Here is a 20,023-nt window from a genome sequence, read left to right as displayed (position 1 = left end):
CTCTCTCTCACTGTCCACTCTGCCTGTCAAAAAAAAAAAAAAGACAAAAAAAATAAAAGATTTATGTATTTATTTGAAAGGCAGAGTTACAGAGAGGCAGAGACAGAGAGATCTTCCATGCACTGGTTCACTCCCCAAATGGCCACAACAGCCAGTGCTGGGCTGATCTAAAGCCGGGAGCCAGGAGCTTCTTCCAGGTCTCCCACATGGATGCAGGAGCCCAAGGACTTGGGCCATCTTCTACTGCTTTCCCAGGTGCATTAGCAGGGAGCTGGATGGGAAGTGGAGCAGCCGGGACTCAAACCGGTGCCCAAATGGGATACCGGTGTGAGAGGCAGTGACTTTACAACTACCCCATAATGCCAGCCCTGTCTCCAGATTTCTTGTTCTTTTATCTATTTCTATGTTTATGGGGCCAATGGAGAAAGATAACAAACTTAGGCCACATGACAGAAAATGTAATATCAAACACAGGACATCCACTTTATTTTTTTAAAGGTGTATTTATTTATTTGAAAGGCAGAGTTACAGAGCAGGTAGGGAAACCTTCCATTCCCTGGTTCACTCCACAAATGGCTACAACAGCTGAGGCTGGGTCAAGCAGAAACCAGGAGTCAGGAGCTCCATCTGGGTTCTCCCATGTCGGTGCAGGGACCCAAGGACTTGGGCCATCTTCTGCTGCCTTCCCAGGCCCATTAGCAGGCAGCTGGATCAGAAGCAGAGCAGCAAGGACTTAAACTGGCACTCCAGTATGGGATGATGGCATTTCAGGTGGCAGCTTATCACTGTGCCACAACGCTGGCCCCACACCCAATTTATTTTATATATTTATATTTTTTTATTTGGAAGGTTAAGAGAGTGTAAGACACAGATCTCCCATCCACTGGTTCACATCACACTCTTTTTGTTTTTTTCAAAGATCTATCTATGTATTTGAAAGGCAGAACCACAGAGAGGCAGAGGTAGAGAGATAGAGAGAGTGATAGAGAGATAGAGAGAGAGGTCTTCCATCCTCTGGTTCACTCTCCAGATGACCGCAATGGCCGGAGCTGTGCCAATCCAAATCTAGGAGCCAGGAGCCTTCTCCAGGTCTCTCAAGCAGATACAGGGGCCCAAGAACTTGGGCCATCTTCCACTGCTTTCCCAGGCCACAGCAGAGAGCTGGATTGGAAGAGGAGCAGCCGAGACTCGAACTGGTGCCCATATGGGGCGCTGGCACTGCAGGTGGCAGCTTCACCCACTACGCCACAGTGCCGGCCCCTGGTTTACTCTCCAGGTGTCTGCAACAGCCGGGGCTGGGCCAGATCCAAGACAGGAGTCTGAAACTCAATCCACATCTGTCTTGTGAATGGCAGGGACTCAAGCATTTAAACCATTATCTGTTGCCTCCCAGGGCGCACATTAGCAGGAAGCTGGACTTGAACCCAGGCATCTCAGTACTGGATGCTGGTGTCCCAAGTGGCATCTTAATCGCCATGCCAAAGGCTCACCCCAGAAGATCCACTTTCTAAGTCCTCAGCTCCAAGCGGCTGGACATGCCTGCTGCCCCCTGGAACACCGTACTGCCCCATGGTCTCTCAGGCTTCCTTCCCCATCTCCCATTTCTTTGCTTTATTCCTCAAAAACTGCTTCTGCCATTTCTTTATTTATTTTTAGATTTATTTTTATTTATTTGAAAGAGTTATGGAGAGAGAGGGAGAGGGAAAAAGAAAGAGAGAGGTCTTTGATTATCTGGTTCACTCCCCAAATGGCGACAACGGCCAGAGCTGAGCTGATCCAAACCCAGGAGCCAGAAGCTTCTTTCTGGTCTCCCACATGGGTGCAGGGGCCCAAGCACTTGGACCATCTTCTTCTGTTTTCCCAGGCCATAGCAGAGAGCTGGATTGGAAGTGGAGCAGCTGGGACTCGAACTGGCGCCCATATGGGATGCTGGCACTGCAGGCCGTGGCTTTACCCACCACGCCACAGCGCCGGCCCCAGATTACTATTTCTGAACTCCTTCTTAGGGTGGCTATGAGGAGGGCCAGGAAGGACATCCATATTACTCAGCACCTGGAGCTGGCAGACAAGGAGGTACCCAACCTCCACATCATGAATCCTGCGTAGTCTTGAGGCTGCGTGAAGGAACCACTTGCCTGGGGACATTTCTTCTTAAATTCTACAAGTGCAGTTTTCCAGTACCCTGCTGATAACTTCAAGTTACCCCCTGAGATCATGCCTGCCCCCCTGTACTCCAGCTGTCCTGAGACAGGCCTCTGGTGCGGTCAAGAAAACTGAAGCTACGGCTGGGTCAGCATCCAGATTCCAGTTTGGTTGTGGATATGTATGGTCAGTGAGCTCAGTAAAATGGTACAGGTTTATTTTGTGTTGGAGAAACTTGTAGCCAGAAGAAAAAAGATCACTGTGAGATACACACATATTAGAGAGATTAAAACAAATCATGCTGATGGTAGCAAGTACTGGCAAGGAAGTGGAGAGATTGGATGACATAGACATTTGCTGCTGGGAGGGCAAAATGCATCCATTCCGGAAAAGGGTTTGCAATTTTGTTTTTATGTTTCAAAAAATCTTTAACTCGAAATTTTTGAAGATTTATTTTATTTATTTGAAAGGCAAAGTTACAGAGAGAGGGAGAGAGAGAGAGAGAGAGATAGGAAGAGAGGGAGAGGGAGAGAGAGAGATCTTCCATCCTCTGGCTCACTCCCCAGATAATGGCAGGCTGAAGCCAGGAGCCTGGAACTCCTTCCTGGTCTCCCATTTGCGTGGCAGGAGCCCAAGCACTCGGGTCATCATCAGCTGCCTTCCTAGGTGCATTAGCAGAGAGCTGGATTGCAAGTGGAGCAGTTGGGATTCCAACCCGTGCTCATATGAGATGCCATCATTACAAGTGGTAGCTTAACCTGTTATGCCACAATCCTGGCCCCTGTTTTAAATTTTTTGCACCACATTAATCTTATATTTAAAAAAAGATTTTATTTATTAAAAAGACAGAGTGACAGGGAGACAGAGGGAGAGACACAGAGAGAGATCTTCTGTCTACTGGATCATTCCCCAAATGGCCACAGGCCAAAGCCAGGAGCCTGGACCACAGGTAGCAGGGGCCCAAGTACTTGGGCCATCTTTTACTGCTTTCCCAGGCACTTTAGCAGGGAGCTGGATCAGAAGTGGAGCAGCCGAGAGGACTTGAACCTGTCTCTCTGACATGGGAAGCCAGCATCTTAGGTGGTGGCTTAACCTACTGTGCTGCAATGGCGGCCCCAGTTTTTTTTTTTTTTTAATTTCAAAATAGTTTTAAATACACAAAAGAAAAATTGTGAAGTAGTACAGAGTTCCCGTATACCCCATACCCAGCTTCCCCTGTTTTCACATGAGTGTATTTGTTACAATCTATAAGCCACACCCAAATTCCCCTTGTTATAACATCTCATATTAGTATAATATAGTTGTCACACTTAATGAGCCACACCCAGCTTCCTCTGTTTGTTCAATCTGAATTCCCTGTGTCCCTCTACTCCTCCCAGCCTCCAGTAGTCATCATCCTCTGTTCAGATTGAGGTTTTTGTTTGTTTGTTTTGTTTTTAGCTCCTTCATATAAGGGAGAACATATGGTATTTGTCTTCCTGTGCCTGACTTCCTTCACTTAATATGATGTCTTCTAGTTCCATCCATTTTGCTGCAAATGATAAGATTTCATTCTTTTTTAATGGCTGAATAGTTTTCCATTGTGTACATATATACCACATTTTCTTTATCCATTCATCTAATGATGGACACTTTGGTTGATTCCATACCTTGCCTCTTGTGAGCAGTGCTGTGATAAACATGGTGGACCAGGTATCTCTTTGATACAATGCGTTTGTGCCTTTGGGATTTATACCCAGTAGTGGGATTGCTGGATCCTGTGGTAGTTCTATTTCTAGTTTTCTTTTTAAGATTTATTTATTTGAGAGGCAGAGTTACAGAGACAGGGAGAGAAAGTGGGAGGGAGAGATCTTCCATCCACTGGTTTACTTCCCAAATGGCCACAACGGCCAACAGCCAAGACTGGGCCAGACCAAAGCCAGGAGGCCTGAACTCCATCCAGGTGTCCCACATGGGTGGCAGGACCCCGAGCACTTGGGCCATCTTCTGCTGCTTTCCCAGGAACATTAGCAGGGAGCTGGATCACAAGTGGAGCAGCTAAGAGTTCAACCTTGCTCATGTGGGATGTTGTCCACAACGCCTGTTTCTAGTTTTTAAAGAAATCTCCAGAGTGCACTAATTTACATTCCCACCAACAGTATCTAAGAGTTCCCCTTTCGTGTTTATGAAATGCATGAAGTTCGTATTCCTTAAATAAAAAGTTTCTAGGAAAAAATATTAAAAAAAAAATGAGTTCCCTTTTCTCCACATCCTCGCCGGTATTTGTTACTCTCTGTGCTTTGGATAATAACCATTCTTACAGGGCTGAGCTGAGAGCTCATTGTGTGTGTGTGTGTGTTTTAAATATAGAACGCTTCATGAATTTGCATGTCATCCTTGCACAGGGGCCACGCTAATCTTCTCTGTATAATTCCAATTTTAGTCTATGTGCTGCCGAAGCGAGCCCTCATTGTGGTTTTGATTTGTATTTCCCTGATGGTTAGTGATACTGAGCATTTTTTCATATATCTGTTGGCCATTTGTATTTCTTCTTCTGAGAACTGTCTATTTAGGTCCTTTGCCAATTTGTTAACTCGACTGGTTGTTTTTGTTGTTGAATTTTTTTGAGTTCCCAGTGTATTCTGGATATTAATTTTCTGTCACAGAAGTAGCTTGGAAATATTTTTTCACATTCTGTCAGATGTTTCCTCATTCTGTTGGTTGCTTCTTTTGCTGTGCAGAAACTACTAAGTTTGATATAATCCTATTTGTCCAGTTTTGCTTTTGTTGCCTGTGCTTTTAGAATCTTATCCAAGAAGTCATTGCCTACAGCAATGTCTTTTTTTAAAAAAAAAAAAAGATTTATTTATTTATTTGAGTCAGAGTTAACAGAGAGAGAAGCAGAGGCAGAGAGAGAGGTTTTACATTTGCTGATTCACTCCCCAGTTGGCTGCAATGGCCAGAGCTGTGCTGATCCCAAGCCAGGAGCCAGGAGCCTCCTCCAGGTCTTCCCACGAGGGTGCAGGGGTCTAAGGACTTGGGCCATCCTCCACTGCTTTCCCAGGCCACAAAAGAGAGCTGGATTGGAAGTGGAGCAGTTGGGACTAGAACCGGCACCCATATGGGATGGCAGAACTGCAGGCGGCGGCTTTATCCACTACGCCACAGTGCTGGCCCCTACACCAATGTCTTGAAATGTTTCCCCTTTGCTTTCTTCTAGCAATTTCATAGTTTTACATCTTACATTTAGGTCTTTCATCCATCTTCACTTGCTTTTAGAATATGGAGAGAGGTAGGGATTTAATTTCATTGTTCTATATATGTAAGTGCAGTGTTGCCAGCACCATTTATTGAAAAGACTCCTTTCTTCTTGGCACTCTAGTCAAAATTCAGTTGGCTGGGGCCAGCGTTGTGGCATAGCAGGTTAAGCCACCACTTGCAAGGCTGGCACCCCATACTGGAGTGCCAGTTCAAGTCCTGGCTGCTCCACTTCCAATCCAGCTTCCTGCCAATGGCCTCAATGCCAGGGCTGGGCCAGGCTGAAGCCAGGAGCCAGGAGATTCTTCCAGGTCTCCCACATGGATGCAGGGGCCCAAGGACTTGGGCCATCTTCTACTGCTTCCCCAGGCCATAGCAGAGAGCTGGATTGGAAGAGGAGCAGCTGGGACTAGAACCGGCGCCCATATGAGATGCCGGCGCTTCAGGCCAGGGCTTTAACTCGCTGCGCCACAGCGCCAGCCCCAGTTTTCATAATTTTCATTGTAGAGATCTTTCACTTCTTTGGTTACATTTATTCCTGAATCTTTAAATTTTTTGTGGCTATTTTGAATGGGATTTCTTTCTTGAGTTCTCTTTCAACAAGATGGTTGTTTGGTGTATAAAAATGGTATTTTGGGGCCGGCGCTGTGGCGTAGCAGGTTAAAGCCCCAGCCTGCAGTGCCGGCACCCCATATGTGTGCTGGTTTGAGTCCTGGCTGCTCCACTTTCGATCCAGCTCTCTGCTATGGCCCGGGAAAGCAGTGGAAGATGGCCCAAGTGCTTGGGGCCCTGCACCCATGTGGGAGACCTGGAAGAAGCTCATGGCTTCTGGCTTCGGATCGGCACAGCGCTGACCATTGCAGCCAACTGGGGAATGAACCAGTGTATGTAAGACACTCTCTCTCTCTCTCTCTCTCTCTGCCTCTTCTCTCTGTGTGTAACTCTGACTTTCAAATAAATAAATAAATCTTTAAAAAATGCTACTTTTTGTATATTCATATTTTTTTTGACAGGCAGAGTTAGACAGTGAGAGAGAGAGAGAGTGAGACAGAAAGGTCTTCCTTCCATTGGTTCACCCCCCAAATGGCCGCTACGGCCGGTGCGCTGCTCCGATCCGAAGCCAGGAGCCAGGTGCTTCTCCTGGTCTCCCATGCGGGTGCAGGGTCCAAGCACCTGGGCCATCCTCCACTGCCTTCCTGGGCCACAGCAGAGAGCTGGACTGGAAGAGGAGCAACCGGGACAGAATCTGGCACCCCAACCGGGACTAGAACCTGGGGTGCCGGCGCTGCAGGTGGAGGATTAGCCTAGCCGCGGTGCCGGCCTTTGTATATTCATTTTGTAACCTGCAACTTTAACTGAATTGGTTTGTTAGTTGTAACAGCATTTTGGTGGAGTGTTTAGGTGTTTACATGTACAAGGTCACGTAATCTTCAAACGTGAATAATTTGACTTCCTCCTTTCCAGTTTTGATGCCCTTTCTTTCTCCTCCCTAATTTCTCTTCCTAATACTTCAGATACTATACTGAATAAGTGTGCTAAAAATGGACATTCTTGTCTTTTCCCAGATCTGAGGGAAGAAGATTTTAGTTTTTCCCCATTCAGTATGATATTGGCTGTTGTTTTGTCATTTATAGCCTTTATAATTTTGAGACATGCTCCTTCTATACCTAATTTGTGGAGAGTTTTTATCATGAAGAAATGCTGAATGTTGGCTGGCGCCGCGGCTCAATAGGCTAATCCTCCGCCTAGCGGCGCCGGCACACCGGGTTCTAGTCCCAGTCGGGGCACCGGATTCTTTCCCAATTGCCCCTCTTCCAGGCCAGCTCTCTGCTGTGGCCCGGGAAGGCAGTGGAGGATGGCCCAAGTGTTAGGGCCCTGCACCCCATGGGAGACCAGGAGAAGCACCTGGCTCCTGCCGTCGGATCAGCACGGTGCGCCGGCCACAGCGTGCCAGCCGTGGTGGCCATTGGAGGGTGAACCAACGGCAAAGGGAGGACCTTTCTTTCTGTCTCTCTCTCACTATCCACTCTGCCTGTCAAAACAAAAAAAAAAGAAAGAAAGAAAAAGAAATGCTGAATCTTATCAAATGCTTTCTCCACATCTGTTGAGATAATCATACGATTTTGTTCTTCATTCTGTTGATGACATCTTTTTTAACTTTTTTTTTACATTTCACTTATTTATTTGAAAGGCAGACTTATAGAGAGACAGAGACAGAGAGAGAGAAGTCTTCTATCCATGGGTTCACTCCCCAGATGGCCGCAATGGCTGAAGCTGTGCCAATCCGAAGCCAGGAGCTTCTTCCAGGTCTCCCACGTGGGTACAGGGGCCCAAGGACTCAGGCCATCTTCTATTGCTTTCCCAGGCCATAGCAGAGAGCTGCATCAGAAGTGGAGCAGCCAAAACTAACTTTCTCTCGCGTGCGCTCTCTCTCTGCCTCTCTGTATCCTTGCCTTTCAAATAAATAAGTGAATCTTTAAAACAAGCATAGAAATATACTCAACAGCAGATGAATGAATGTTATTCATCTGTAATGCCTTCCTCTGGTCCCTGCCCCCACACAGAAGGGTAATCTATCCCTTGCTCACGGCACTCCATACAGATCCAAGTGGTTCATAAGGTGAATGTTATAGGATATGTATACACCTCCAGTTCCTGACTGATCTGCATACTCCTTTGGGGTTGGGGTCATGCCTTTTGTTTTAATTATCATACTGCAAAATTGGCTTTTTCCTAAGACTGTATAAGTCTATGAATTTTGCCATCTATGTCTATATATAAGAGAATTTCAAAAAGTTCATGGGGGGATCCAAGTGTGGTTTAACATTCACAAATCAATAGATATCATAGGGGCCGCCACCTGCAGTGCCGGCATCCCATATGGGCGCCGGTTCGAGACCAGCTCTCTGCTGTGGCCTGGGAAAGCAGTGGACGATGGTCCAAGTCCTTGGGCCCCTGCACCTGCATGGGAGACCTGGAGGAAGCTCCTGGCTCCTGGCTTCAGATTGGCGCAGCTCTGGCTGTTGCAGCCAACTGGGGAGTGAACCAGGGGATGGAAGACTTCTCTCTCTGTCTCTACCTCTCTCTGTTTCTACTCTCTCTGTGTAACTCTGACTTTCAAATAAATAAATAAATCTTTAAAAAGAAAATAAAATAATAAAAAAGAATTTGTCCTTTGCCCCTTTAAGCAACAGCGCTGGCCTCTGTTTCTAGTCTCTTAAGTTTTATTTCGGGGCCGGTGCTTGTGGGTGTAATAGGCTAAGGCTCCGCCTATTGGATTTCTGGGTGGCAGAAATCCAGGTGTTTGGACTATCATCTGATGCCTCCCGGGTGCATTCGCAGGAGGCTGGGTTGGAAGCAGAGGAAGGGCTCAATCCCAGGTACTCTGATATGGTATGCCAGAGTCCCAAATTGTGTCTTAACCTGCTGCACCACAACACCTGCCCCTAACCTCCACTTCTGATCCAGCTCCCTGCTAATGTATGTGGGAAAGCAGGGGAAGATAGCTGAAGTCCTTAAGTTCCTGCCATATGTGTGGGAGACCTAAATAAAATTCTTGGCTCCTGGCTTCGGCCTGACCAAGTCCTGGCTGTTGCCAGCCTGCTGCAGGTGGAAGATCTCTCTTCTCTCTTCACCCTTAACTCTGCTTCCAAATCAGTCAATCAATCAGTCTTAAAGTGCGAGGCGGCCACTGAGGTGGGCAGAGTGCACCGCTGCCAGCGGCTGGAGGCTGGTGAGGCCAAAGATGTTCTGAATCGAGGGCCTCGGGCCGAAGCTGGACCCGGAGGAGATGAAATGGAAGATGCGCGAGGATGTGATATCCTCCATACGGAACTTCCCCATCTACGTGGCCCTGCTGCGAGTCACTCTTTTTATCTTAAAGAAGTTGGACAGCATATGAAGATTGGGCATCACGCTTGGATGCATGAGATGAGCCTGGTTACGGTTTCTACTCCTTTCTGCAAGTGAATAGGCCCAGAAAGGTGGATGAGGCTCTGATTGAATGCACATAAAAATTCTACTTGTTAAGAACAAGTTTGGCTCTGGTAACAGACCTTCATAGCTCAAATCTAAATCTACTTAGAAGTATGAGAGACTTGCAGTCCTAGTGTCCCTTCTGCCTGTGACAGACCGTCTCATGAATGTCGGCGTCAACGTAAAAAATGTCCAGCTCCATTTTCTAGCACGTATTAATTATAAGAGAATCATGGGCCGGCGCCACGGCTCACTAGGCTAACCCTCCGCCTTGCGGTGCCGGCACACCGGGTTCTAGTCCCGGTTGGGGCGCCGGATTCTGTCCCGGTTGCCCCCCTTCCAGGCCAGCTCTCTGCTGTGGCCAGGGAGTGCAGTGGAGGATGGCCCAGGTGCTTGGGCCCTGCACCCCATGGGAGACCAGGAAAAGCACCTGGCTCCTGGCTCCTGCCATCGGATCAGCGCGGTGCGCCGGCCGCAGCGCACCGGCCGCGGCGGCCAGTGGAGGGTGAACCAACGGCAAAAGGAAGACTTTTCTCTCTGTCTCTCTCTCTCACTGTCCACTCTGCCTGTCAAAAAAAAAAAAGAGAGAGAATCATGTCTTAAACAGCCCTGTCTTGTCAGTTGTTGCTGCTTACCTGTTTTATTTCTGTCTCGGGGGTATTTGTGCAGAGTCCCTTACAGTTAGTTACATTGTATGAAAGTCACACAGCCACAGTGACATTTAAGCACAGGCCCAGCGGTCTATATTTTTAATAAATGTATTAATTTAAAAAAATGTTTTTAACCCTTGAGAATAAATGTATTCCTTAGGAAAAATAAACAACAAAGAAACAAAGCTCCAAGGTATGCCTAGAATTACTAAGAATGTTAAAGAATTGTTGGATGGTTAGGAGGAGGAAGAATGTACCAGAAGGGAGCATCTACGGCAGAATTCTAACAGAATGACACTCAGTCTCCTGGAAGATAAGAACATTTCCAAGTGCCAGTCCACCCAACAGACAGGAAACAAAATGAGTTATCTCCCCCGTTCCTTGCCTTGACGTGACTCCTATTATTGTAAAGAATGGTATATGCTGCATTCAATCCAAGTTACATCTTTTTGCTTACACAACAAATATGGACTCACAGATGCTGAGTGCTAAAGGTATGTAAACCTAACAACGGAGGGCAGCGTTTCCCATTTTGCTGACGCGACCAGAATGCTGTGGCCTGTACAGGGAACAACTGCGTGGCGTTACTCGGAGACGGAGCTGCACCCACCATCTGTGCCTGCTGGGCCTCAGGCCCAGTCTTCTTCCATCGCTACCTCGTTTCTCCATGAGAGAGGGCATCAAAAAACACTTAGAAACTGCAGCCACCGTGTCCTTTACTGACAGAGCAGTATCAGCATCAGTGTCATGGTACAGGATCACGTTATTGGCCATGTCAAAGCTTTCCCAGCATCCCGTATCAGAGGGCCAGTTCAAGTCCTGACTGCTCTGCTTCCAATCCAGCTCCCTGCTAATGTGCCTGAGAAGGCAGCAGAGGCAAGCTCAACTACTTGAGCCCCTGCCACCCATGTAGGATACCAGATGGAGTTACTGGCTTTGGCCTGGCCCAGCCCTGACCTTTACGGCCATTTTGGGGAGTGAACCAGCAGATGGAAGATCTCTCTCTCTCTCCCCCTGCCCTGATAACTCTAATAAATAAAATAAATATTTAAAAGCAATAAATAAAAGAAGCAGAAACAGGACTACATCCCAGGCAGTCCCAAGTGGTGGTTTAACCCACTGTATCACAACACCCCCTTGGATATATTTTCAGAAGATGAAGTCAGGAGTTGAATATTCATTTTATGTTCTTGTATTTCTCAATTTGTCACTATCATCAAGTATCACATTTTTATTTATTATGAAATTATAAAATATGCACGCACCAGTTATTGTTCGCGTAACTACATGTTATACAACAGTTCACACAGAAGCAAAAAAAATAAATAAAAAAGGACAATCCATAGTGATAGGTTCAAGTAAACTCGGTTTTTTATGGAAAAAATGTATGTGAATGTGTCCAGGGTTACACTTAGAACTGTATAAACACTGGATGAAAAGAAATGAGGATTTATTCCTAGGGTATTGGGATATCCTTGTCATTTATGTCTAACATGCAGTACCTTGTTTTATGAAAAACTTGTGCGCACCATGGATATTTCTGAAATGAAGGGGAAGGAATAGGAGGGCTGTTTAACGGTAGGGGAAGAGCTCTGTTCTGATCCTATGTGATCAAACCACAAAAGTGGTAGCAAAGGGGCCAGTGTTGTGGCATAGTGAGTTGAGCATCCGCCTGCAGTGCTGGCATCCTATAAAGGCTCTGGTTCAAGTCCCAGCTGCTCCAATTCCAATTGAGCTCCCTGCTAATTACCTGTGAAAGCAGTGGAAGATGGCCCAAATCCTTGGGCCCTTGCACCTGCATAGGAGACCTGGAAGAAGCTCCTGATTTCTGGCTTCAGATGGGCCCAGCTCTGGCCATTGAGGCTGTTAGGCAGGAAGTTAGGTATGAGCCTATGTGTGTGTGACAAAGGCCTCCGGAGAAGACTTCTACGTCCAGCATATGCATCCACATCTCAAAGTTATCCCGATAATGCTTCAGGGGCAGCCCAGTGTTCCCATCCTGCCCTGCCCCCTTCTACCTGATAACCTGCCAGGCGGAGGTCCCCGCCCCTTCTGCCTGACAAATCTTCCACAATCTCCCAGATGCAGCCCAGTATCTGCATTTCAAACACCCTGCTCTGGATCCCAATTCTCTAGGGGGTCCTGCTCACCCTTCCTCTGAACCCAGGATGGCGCCAGCTAGGTTTCCTCCTGTCTGATGCCTTCAGGGGAAAACTCAGATAGGAGCTTCTTAATATTTACAGCCATAAAATCCTTTGTTTCAGGAGAAATGTGTGAAGACAGAGACCCATCTCCTTAAACACCCCCTCACGCCCCCACCCCCGGCCTCAACCGGACTGGGCGCTCAGCCCTCTGCCTCTCTGCTGAGCCGCCCGCCTGGTCTGGCCAGGTGTAATCTCTGCACTCTCTCTCAGGTCCTGTCTGGAGAGGTGCCCATCCGTTCTTATGGATGTCCCTTCCCTAATAAACTTTGCTACTTCTACTTTCCACTACTCTGTCTCACGCCTGAACTCTTTCTTGCGCGAAGACAAGAACCCTGCCATTTCTCCGGTAACACTATCAGCCTCATTTTAAAGTCCCAATCTCAGGGCCCACACTGTGGCACAGCAGATAAAGCCCCTCTGCCTGCAGTGCCGACATCCCATATGGGTGCCGGTTCGAGTCCCAGCTGCTCCACTTCTGATCCAGCTCCCTGCTAATGTACCAGGGAGTGGATATCAAGGAATGCCTGTAGTTAAAAAGGAAATAACGCGTAAATAATAAAATAATTATAAATAAATAATAAAATAAATAAACACATTTACTTAAATAAATAATAAAATAAATAAATACATAAGGAAAAGAGGAGAGGGGAGAAGGGAGAGAGAGGTACCAGGAGAAGGGTCATCCACCTCAGCTGGGAGCTTTCTTGCAGGGAAGGTATGCAAAGCCAAGATGCCAAGACCAGGAGAGGGAGGTTAGCTCTGAGCGCCCCCTACAGGTGGCATTGCAGTGGTGGATGAAAGCAGGTTGTAAGGCCACCAGGATGATCCACTCTTTCTCAGGGCCTCCAAGGCAGGCAGGGGCAGGGGCAGGGGCAGGGGCTCTAAACAGCGGCAAGGTCAAGGTCCTGAAGGCAGACGCAGCTCCCCGGGTAAAGCGGGAGCTCTCCTGGTCTTTCCCTGGCAGCTCCAGACTCCCACGCGCCCACAGCCTCACCTTCCTCCAAGGGCCTGCCACGCTCACAGGCATTTAGACTTCACCCTCTTTTCTGCCCTCCTCGACCTTCTCTTCAGCCTCAGGGCTGTGAAGTCCAGCAGGCATGGTGGGGTCCAGCACCTTCCCCCTCCTCTGGTGCTGCTGCCAGTGAAAGTGAAACTCAGACAGGGTCAGGGTCAAGGTCACTCCGAGTGACAGCGGCAGAGCTGAGGATGGAAGCCAGCACTCTTTTTGTTTTTACATTTATTCATTTTGGAGGCAGAGTGACAGAGAGGGGGAGACAGAGCTCTTCCATCTGCTGGTTCACTCCCCAAATGGCCACCACGGCCTAGGAGAGCTGGGCAGAATCATAGCAGCTGGGAATTGAACTAGCACTCCGATGTGGGATGCCAGTGTCGCAGGCAGCAGTTTAACCTGCTGTGCCATACTGCTGGCCCTGGAAACTGGCACCCTCGATGGGACAAACAATTCCCTTGTACACAGACACAGAGTAAGCTCTTCAAGGACAACCTTGGTCCTACCGGGCGGAGAGACAGCCACCCCTGATGGGCGTGGTGGGAAACAGGACCCACGGGGCCTCCAGACTGTTCCTATCAGGCACTCAGTGGGTAGACCCCACAGCCCAGCCTCAACCGGACTGGGCGCTCAGCCCTCTGCCTCTCTGCTGAGTCGCCCACCTGGTCTAGGCAGGTGTATTCTCTCCTCTCAACATGTAACCTCGCTCCTCCCTCCCCCCCCCCCCCACTCCGCCCAGTCTCTCAGGCTCTGTCTGGAGAGGTGCCCATCCATCCTTAAGGATGCCCCTTCCCTAATAAACCTTGCTATTTTACCTCCCAGTACTCTCTGTCTCACGCCTGAATTCTGCAATTTCTCCGGTAACAAGGCCATTTGGGGAATGAACCAGTGGAGGAAAGATTCTCTCCCTCCCCCTCTCTCTTTCTCTCTCTTCCTCTCTCTGTAACTCTTCCTTTCAAGTAAATAAATATTTTTTTAAAAAGTGGTAGTAAAAGTAGCAGGTGGCCTAACACACTGTGTCACAACACCTGATCCCCTGATTCCTCCCCCCACCTTTCCACTGGATTCCACACGTACATTCGTGCTCAGAGGTACACACACACACACACACACACACACACACACACACACACACACACACACACAGAGGATGTGAGCTCTGTAGGCCGCACACTGGATACCTAATGGGGACCACCTGACCAGTCCTGTGGGGCCTGCACTAAGGAGCCAAGCAGCTGCTTCCAGTTAGGCACCTGGTCCAGCAGCAGTGGCTCTCAAGCACTACTGCAGTAGATGGCGCCAGGCCTCCAGAGGGTCTACCGTGTGGGTCGGGAATACGTGTCTCCAACAAGTCCCCAGTGATCCGGGGACTCCAGTTTGAACGGCACTGGCTTAGTGTCTGGATCAGCACGTGGAGGCGGCCCCTGCGGCCTGGGAGGTGCGTGAGGCCCTTGCACCCCTGAGACTGGGTCCTCAGCCCCACACCCTGACAGCACAGGATGATGGCTACGCTCTGAGCCGGGGGAACAGGGCCCACTCCCAAAGCCCAGGGTGACGTGACATTCTAGAAATGACAGCTGCAGAGAATTTGCCATTTAGACCCTAGAATGATTTCAGAGTCAAAGAAGAAACAAAACTGCAGCAGCCCAGGGCAGGTTTCCCGCAGAGTGACAGTAGGCAGGCTTGTGCCCACAGAAGCACACCCAGCTTAGTGGCTTTTTTTTTTTTTTCCAGACCCCAAGGGTGGGAGTGTGGTGCAGCGTGGTGTTTCTGGAGCAACACTGCCACCAAGAGGAATGTCTCACGAAGTCTCAAGCATGTGAGTAAGCCAGACGGGTCTTCCACATGGTGGTGGTGGTGGGGGCAAGAATAAGAGGCCCAAGCTTGTGTTACAGGCAGGGGCTTTGTCTGCTATGCCACATGCCAGCTCCAGAAAAAAAAAATTAAAAGTTTATTTTATTTGAAAGTCAGAGTTTGCAGAGAGAGAGGGAGAGAGAGAAAGAGAGAATCTTCCATCCACTGGTTCACTCCTCAAATGGCCACAACAGCCAGCCAGGGCTGGGCCAAGGCAAAGCCAGGAACCAGGAGCTTCATCTGCATCTCCCATGTGGGTGCAGGGGTGCCAGGACTTGGGCCATCTTCTTCTGCTTTCCCACACACGTCAGCAGGGAGCTGGATCAGAAGCAGAGTAGCCGGGACTCAAGCCAGAGCTCATATAGGAAACCAGTGCTGCAAGTCATGGTGACGCCGGCATCCCATATGGGCACTGCTTTGTGCTATTGCTGCTCCACTTCTGATCCAGCGCCCTGCTTAATGGGCTGGGAAGAGCAACGGAAGATGGCCCAAGTGTTTGGGTGTTTGGGCCCCTGCCACCCACATGGGAAACCAGATGAAGCTTCAAGTTACTAAACCTCTCTTGGTCTCAGTTTATTCATCTGCAAAATGGGGTGGTTGTACGCATTAATGGAGTAATACATGGAAAGTATGCATACTACTTCTTCTTGCTTCTGGCTCCAGAACCCTTTTTGTAGTTCTCCCAGAAATGACATGGAATGCTAGGTGCAGACACGTCGTGGTGCAGTGCCTTAAGCCACCACCTGCGGTGCTGGCAACCCATATCCAAGTCTTAGCTGCTCTATTTCCCATCTGTCTCCCTACTAATGCACCTGAGAAGGCAGTGGAAAATGACCCAAGTTCTTGGCCCTTGCCACCCACACGAGAGACCCCATTGGAGTTTCTAGCTCCTGGCTTCAGCCTGGCCCAGACCTGGCCATCATGGCTATTTCAGGAGCGAACCAATGGACGGAAGATGTCTTTCTCTCTGTCTCACTCTTTCAAATAAATAAATAAATCTTTTGCTAAGTTGAAATTCCATTTCAAAAAGTTCATGGAAAATGGAATTTTAAAAAATGAATTTATTTTGGTACCAAAAATCTTTTAAAAGACTTATTTATTTATTTATTTGAAGGCAGAGTTACAGAGAGGCAGAAGCATAGAGAGAGAGAGAGAGAGAGAGAGAGAGAGGCCTTCCATCCGCTGGTTCACTCCCCAGATGGCTGCAACTGTGCTGATCCGAAGCCAGGAGCCAGGAGCTTCTTCTGGGTCTCCCACACAGGTGCAGGGGCCCAAGGACCTGGGCCATCTTCTACTGCTTTCCCAGGCCATAGCAGAGAGCTGGATGGAAGTGGAGCAGCTGGGACTTGAACTGGCGCCCATATGGGATGCCAGCACTGCAGGTAGTGGCTTTACCCACTATGCCACAGAGCCAGCCCTGCCCTATTATATCTTAGGCTAATAATTATAAGCAAAATGCTGCTCGGGTTTTTGTGTGTTTGTTTTGATAATTATTTATTTATATTTGGAAGGCAGAGACGCAGAGATCTTCCATCTGCTGGTTCACTTCCCAAATGCCTGCCACAGCCAGGGAGGGTTGAGCCAGGTCGAAGCCTGAGCAGTAAAAGACGACCCAGGTCTCCCACAGGATGACAGGGATCCCAGTAATTGAGCCAGCACCTGCTGCCTTCCCAGGATGTGCATTAGCGGGAAGCTGAACAAGGAGCAGAGCCAAGACTCGAACCCAGGCCCTCTGCTGTTGGATGTGAGTCCCAAGGAGCATCCTGGCTTGCCAAATGCCTGCCCCTGCGCAGTTTATACAGACATTGTTTAACCTCCCCTTGATGAAGCAGTTCTGGTTCTCCCTGAGCTAAAGAAAAGACATCATGGATTTCTTTTAGTTTTCTTATTTACAAGGCAGAGATACAGAGAAATAGAGATCTTCCATCAGCCGGTTCACCTCCCAAAATGTCTAAAATAGCCAGGGCTGGGGCCGGTGCTGTGGCACAGTGGGTTAATGTCCTGGCCCGAAGTGCCAGCATCCCATGTGGGTGCCGGTTCGAGACCCGGCTGCTCCTCTTCCAATCCAGCTCTCTCGTATGGCCTGGGAAAGCAGTAGAAGACGGCCCAAGTCCTTGGGCCCCTGCGCCCACGTGGGAGACCCGGAAAAAGCTCCTGGCTCCTGGCTTTGGATCGGCGCGGCTCTGGCCGTTGCGGCCACCTGGGGAATGAACAGTCGAATGGAAGACCTCTCTCTCTCTATCTGCCTCTCCTCTCTCTGTGTAATTCTGACTTTCAAATAAATAAATAATTAAAAAATATAAAATAGCCAGGGCTGGGCCAGGCCAGAGCCAGGAGCCTAGAGCTCCCTCTGGGTCTCTTCCCAAGTCCCTGAGCCATCATCTGCTGCATCCTGGGATGTACATCAGCAAGAAACAGGCTTGGAAGTGTGGAAGTGGAGAGCTTGGGACTCGAACCAGGTAGTCCCACGAAGGATGTGGGTATCACAAGTGGCAACTTAACTGCTGGGCCAAACACCCACCCCCCATGACAGCCCTTAGACTTGCTTGATATGACCCCAGTGATCTTCTATTACTTCTTTCTTTTTTTTAATGATTTATTTGAAAGGCAGAGTTAAAGAAAGAGAGAGTCAGATAGACAGACAGATAGTCAGAGATCTTCCATCCACTGGTTCACTCCCCAAATGGCTGCCATGGCCAGGGCTGGGCCAAGCCAAAGCCAAGAGCCAGAAGCTTCATCTGGTTTCCCATGTAGGTAGCAGGGGCCCAAACACCCAAACACTTGGGCCATCTTCCGTTGCTCTTCCCAGCCCATTTTAAGCAGGGCACTGGATTGGAAGCAGAGAGGCTAGGGCACAAAGCAGTGCCCATATGGGATGCCGGCGTCACCATGACTTGCAGCACTGGTTTCCTATGAGCTCTGGCTTGAGTCCCGGCTACTCTGCTTCTGATCCAGCTCCCTGCTGATGTGTGTGGGAAAACAGAAGAAGATGGCCCAAGTCCTGGCACCCCTGCACCCACATGGGAGATGCAGATGAAGCTCCTGGTTCCTGGCTTTGCCTTGGCCCAGCCCTGGCTGTTGTGGCCATTTGAGGAGTGAACCAGTGGAAGGAAGATAGCTCGCTCGCTCTTGGGCCATCTTCTACTGCTTTCCCAGGCCACAGCAGAGAGCTGGATTGGAAGTGGAGCAGCCGGGTCTCAAACTGGTGCCCATGTGGGATGCTGGCAGAAAAAGTAGCAGCTTTACCCACTCTGCCACAACGCTGGCCCCTGTCCCTAGTTTTGCTTCATTTTTATCTATTCGGCTGTCACAGTAAGTTAAAGCCTCCTGCTTGTTGCGTATTTACAGATATACAAAGAACCTAGAATGAGATGTCAGACTTGTGATAGTGGTGGATTTTGTTCTTTGCTGCTTGTGCTTGTCTGTTTCCTATAACATACATATTTACTTTTAAAAAAGATTTATTTAGGGGCCGGTGCTGTGGCTCACTTGGTTAATCCTCCGTCTGCAGCACCAGCATCCCATATGGGCACCGGATTATTTCCCGGTTGCCCCTCTTCCAGGCCAGCTCTCTGCTGTGGCCGGGAGTGCAGTGGAGGATGGCCCAGGTGCTTGGGCCCTGCACCCCATGGGAGACCAGGATAAGTACCTGGCTCCTGCCATCGGATCAGCGCGGTGCGCTGGCCGCAGCGTGCCAGCCTCGGCGGCCATTGGAGGGTGAACCAACGGCAAAGGAAGACCTTTCTCTCTGTCTCTCTCTCTCACTGTCCACTCTGCCTGTCAAAAAAAATTAAAAAGATAGTGAAATCCGTATTTTTTCATAATACACATTTGCACGAGTTTTTGGAAAATTTCTCCTAGGCATGCATTTTTAAAAATTTTTATTTGAGTGGCAGAGGGGGAGAGAGAGAGAGAGAGAGAGCAAGCGAGCTCCCATCTGCTGGTTTACTTCTCAGATGCTCACAGTGGCTGGGGTGGCTGAAGCCAGGAGCCAGAACTCAATCCAGGTCTCCCATGTGGGTGGTAGGAACCCAATTAATTAAGCCAGGACTGCTGCCTCCCAGGGTCTGCATTAGGAGGAAGCTGGAGTCTGAGTAGGAGTGGGGAATTGAACCCAGGTATTCCAGTGTAAGAAGTAGACATCGTAACCTGTGGGTTAACTTGTAGGCCAAATATCTTCCTCTCAAAGATTTTTCCACTAGGGCAGGCATTTGGCCTAGCAATTAAGATGTCAATTAGGTGGGCGCCGCGGCTCACTAGGCTAATCCTCCGCCTTGCGGCACCGGCACACCAGGTTCTAGTCCCGGTCAGGACACCGGATTCTGTCCCGGTTGCCCCTCTTCCAGGCCAGCTCTCTGCTGTGGCCCGGGAGTGCAGTGGAGGATGGCCCAAGTGCTTGGGCCCTGCACTCCATGGGAGACCAGGATAAGTACCTGGCTCCTGCCATCAGATTAGCGCAGTGCGCCGGCCGCAGTGCACCGGCTGCGGCAGCCATTGGAGGGTGAACCAGCGGCAAAAAGGAAGACCTTTCTCTCTGTCTCTCTCTCTCTCACTGTCCACTCTGCCTGTCAAAAAAAAAAAAGATGTCAATTAGGGGCTGGTGTTGTGGTGTAGTGGGTAAAGCCGCTGCCTGCGGTGCCAGTATCCCATATGGGTACCTGTTTGAGTCCCGGCTGCTCCACTTCCCATCCAGCTCCCTGCTAATGCTCCTGGGAAAGCAGTAGAAGATAGCCCAAGTCCTTGGGCCCCTGCACCCACGTGGGAGACCCGGAAGAAGCTGCTGGCTCCTGGCTCCTGGCTTCAGATCAGCCCAACTCCAGCCATTGTGGCCATTTGGGGAGTAAATCAGCAGATGGAAGATTCTCTCTCTCCTTCTCTCTCTCTGTAACTCTGCCTTTTAAATAAATGAATGAATCTTTTAAAAAATAAAAAAGGTATCAATTATGATGTCC

General features: G+C 49.1%; 1 long non-coding RNA gene, 1 other non-coding gene and 1 pseudogene across 9 annotated transcripts in view; 2 read left to right on the top strand and 1 right to left on the bottom strand.

Moving 5' to 3' along the window:
• The window catches only part of LOC103351799 (uncharacterized), a 105,117-nt gene extending 85,094 nt beyond the window's left edge, over positions 1 to 20,023 (top strand). For 4 of the 8 annotated variants that reach the window (XR_016227992.1, XR_016227988.1, XR_016227991.1 and 1 more), the window contains exons 2-3: positions 14,952 to 15,036; positions 19,765 to 20,004. This is a non-coding gene — a long non-coding RNA (uncharacterized LOC103351799). Of the gene's footprint in view, positions 1 to 14,514; positions 14,656 to 14,951; positions 15,037 to 19,764 lie in introns of those variants that run through there. The other 4 variants (XR_016227986.1, XR_519498.5, XR_016227990.1 and 1 more) reach the window with 2 other exon arrangements.
• LOC127485000 (U6 spliceosomal RNA) lies at positions 4,482 to 4,588 on the bottom strand. The gene has a single exon (XR_007912209.2). It is a non-coding gene; the product is annotated as a U6 spliceosomal RNA (small nuclear RNA).
• On the top strand, positions 9,125 to 9,424 carry LOC138847654 (mitochondrial import receptor subunit TOM5 homolog pseudogene; annotated as a pseudogene).

The sequence above is a fragment of the Oryctolagus cuniculus genome, chromosome X, assembly GCF_051225735.1.
Source record: "Oryctolagus cuniculus isolate XC-2025 breed Fujian yellow rabbit chromosome X, ASM5122573v1, whole genome shotgun sequence".
NCBI classification, from domain to species: Eukaryota; Metazoa; Chordata; class Mammalia; order Lagomorpha; family Leporidae; genus Oryctolagus; species Oryctolagus cuniculus.
Note: the sequence above shows the minus strand (reverse complement) of the source record. Positions and strands in the feature narration are given on the sequence as shown.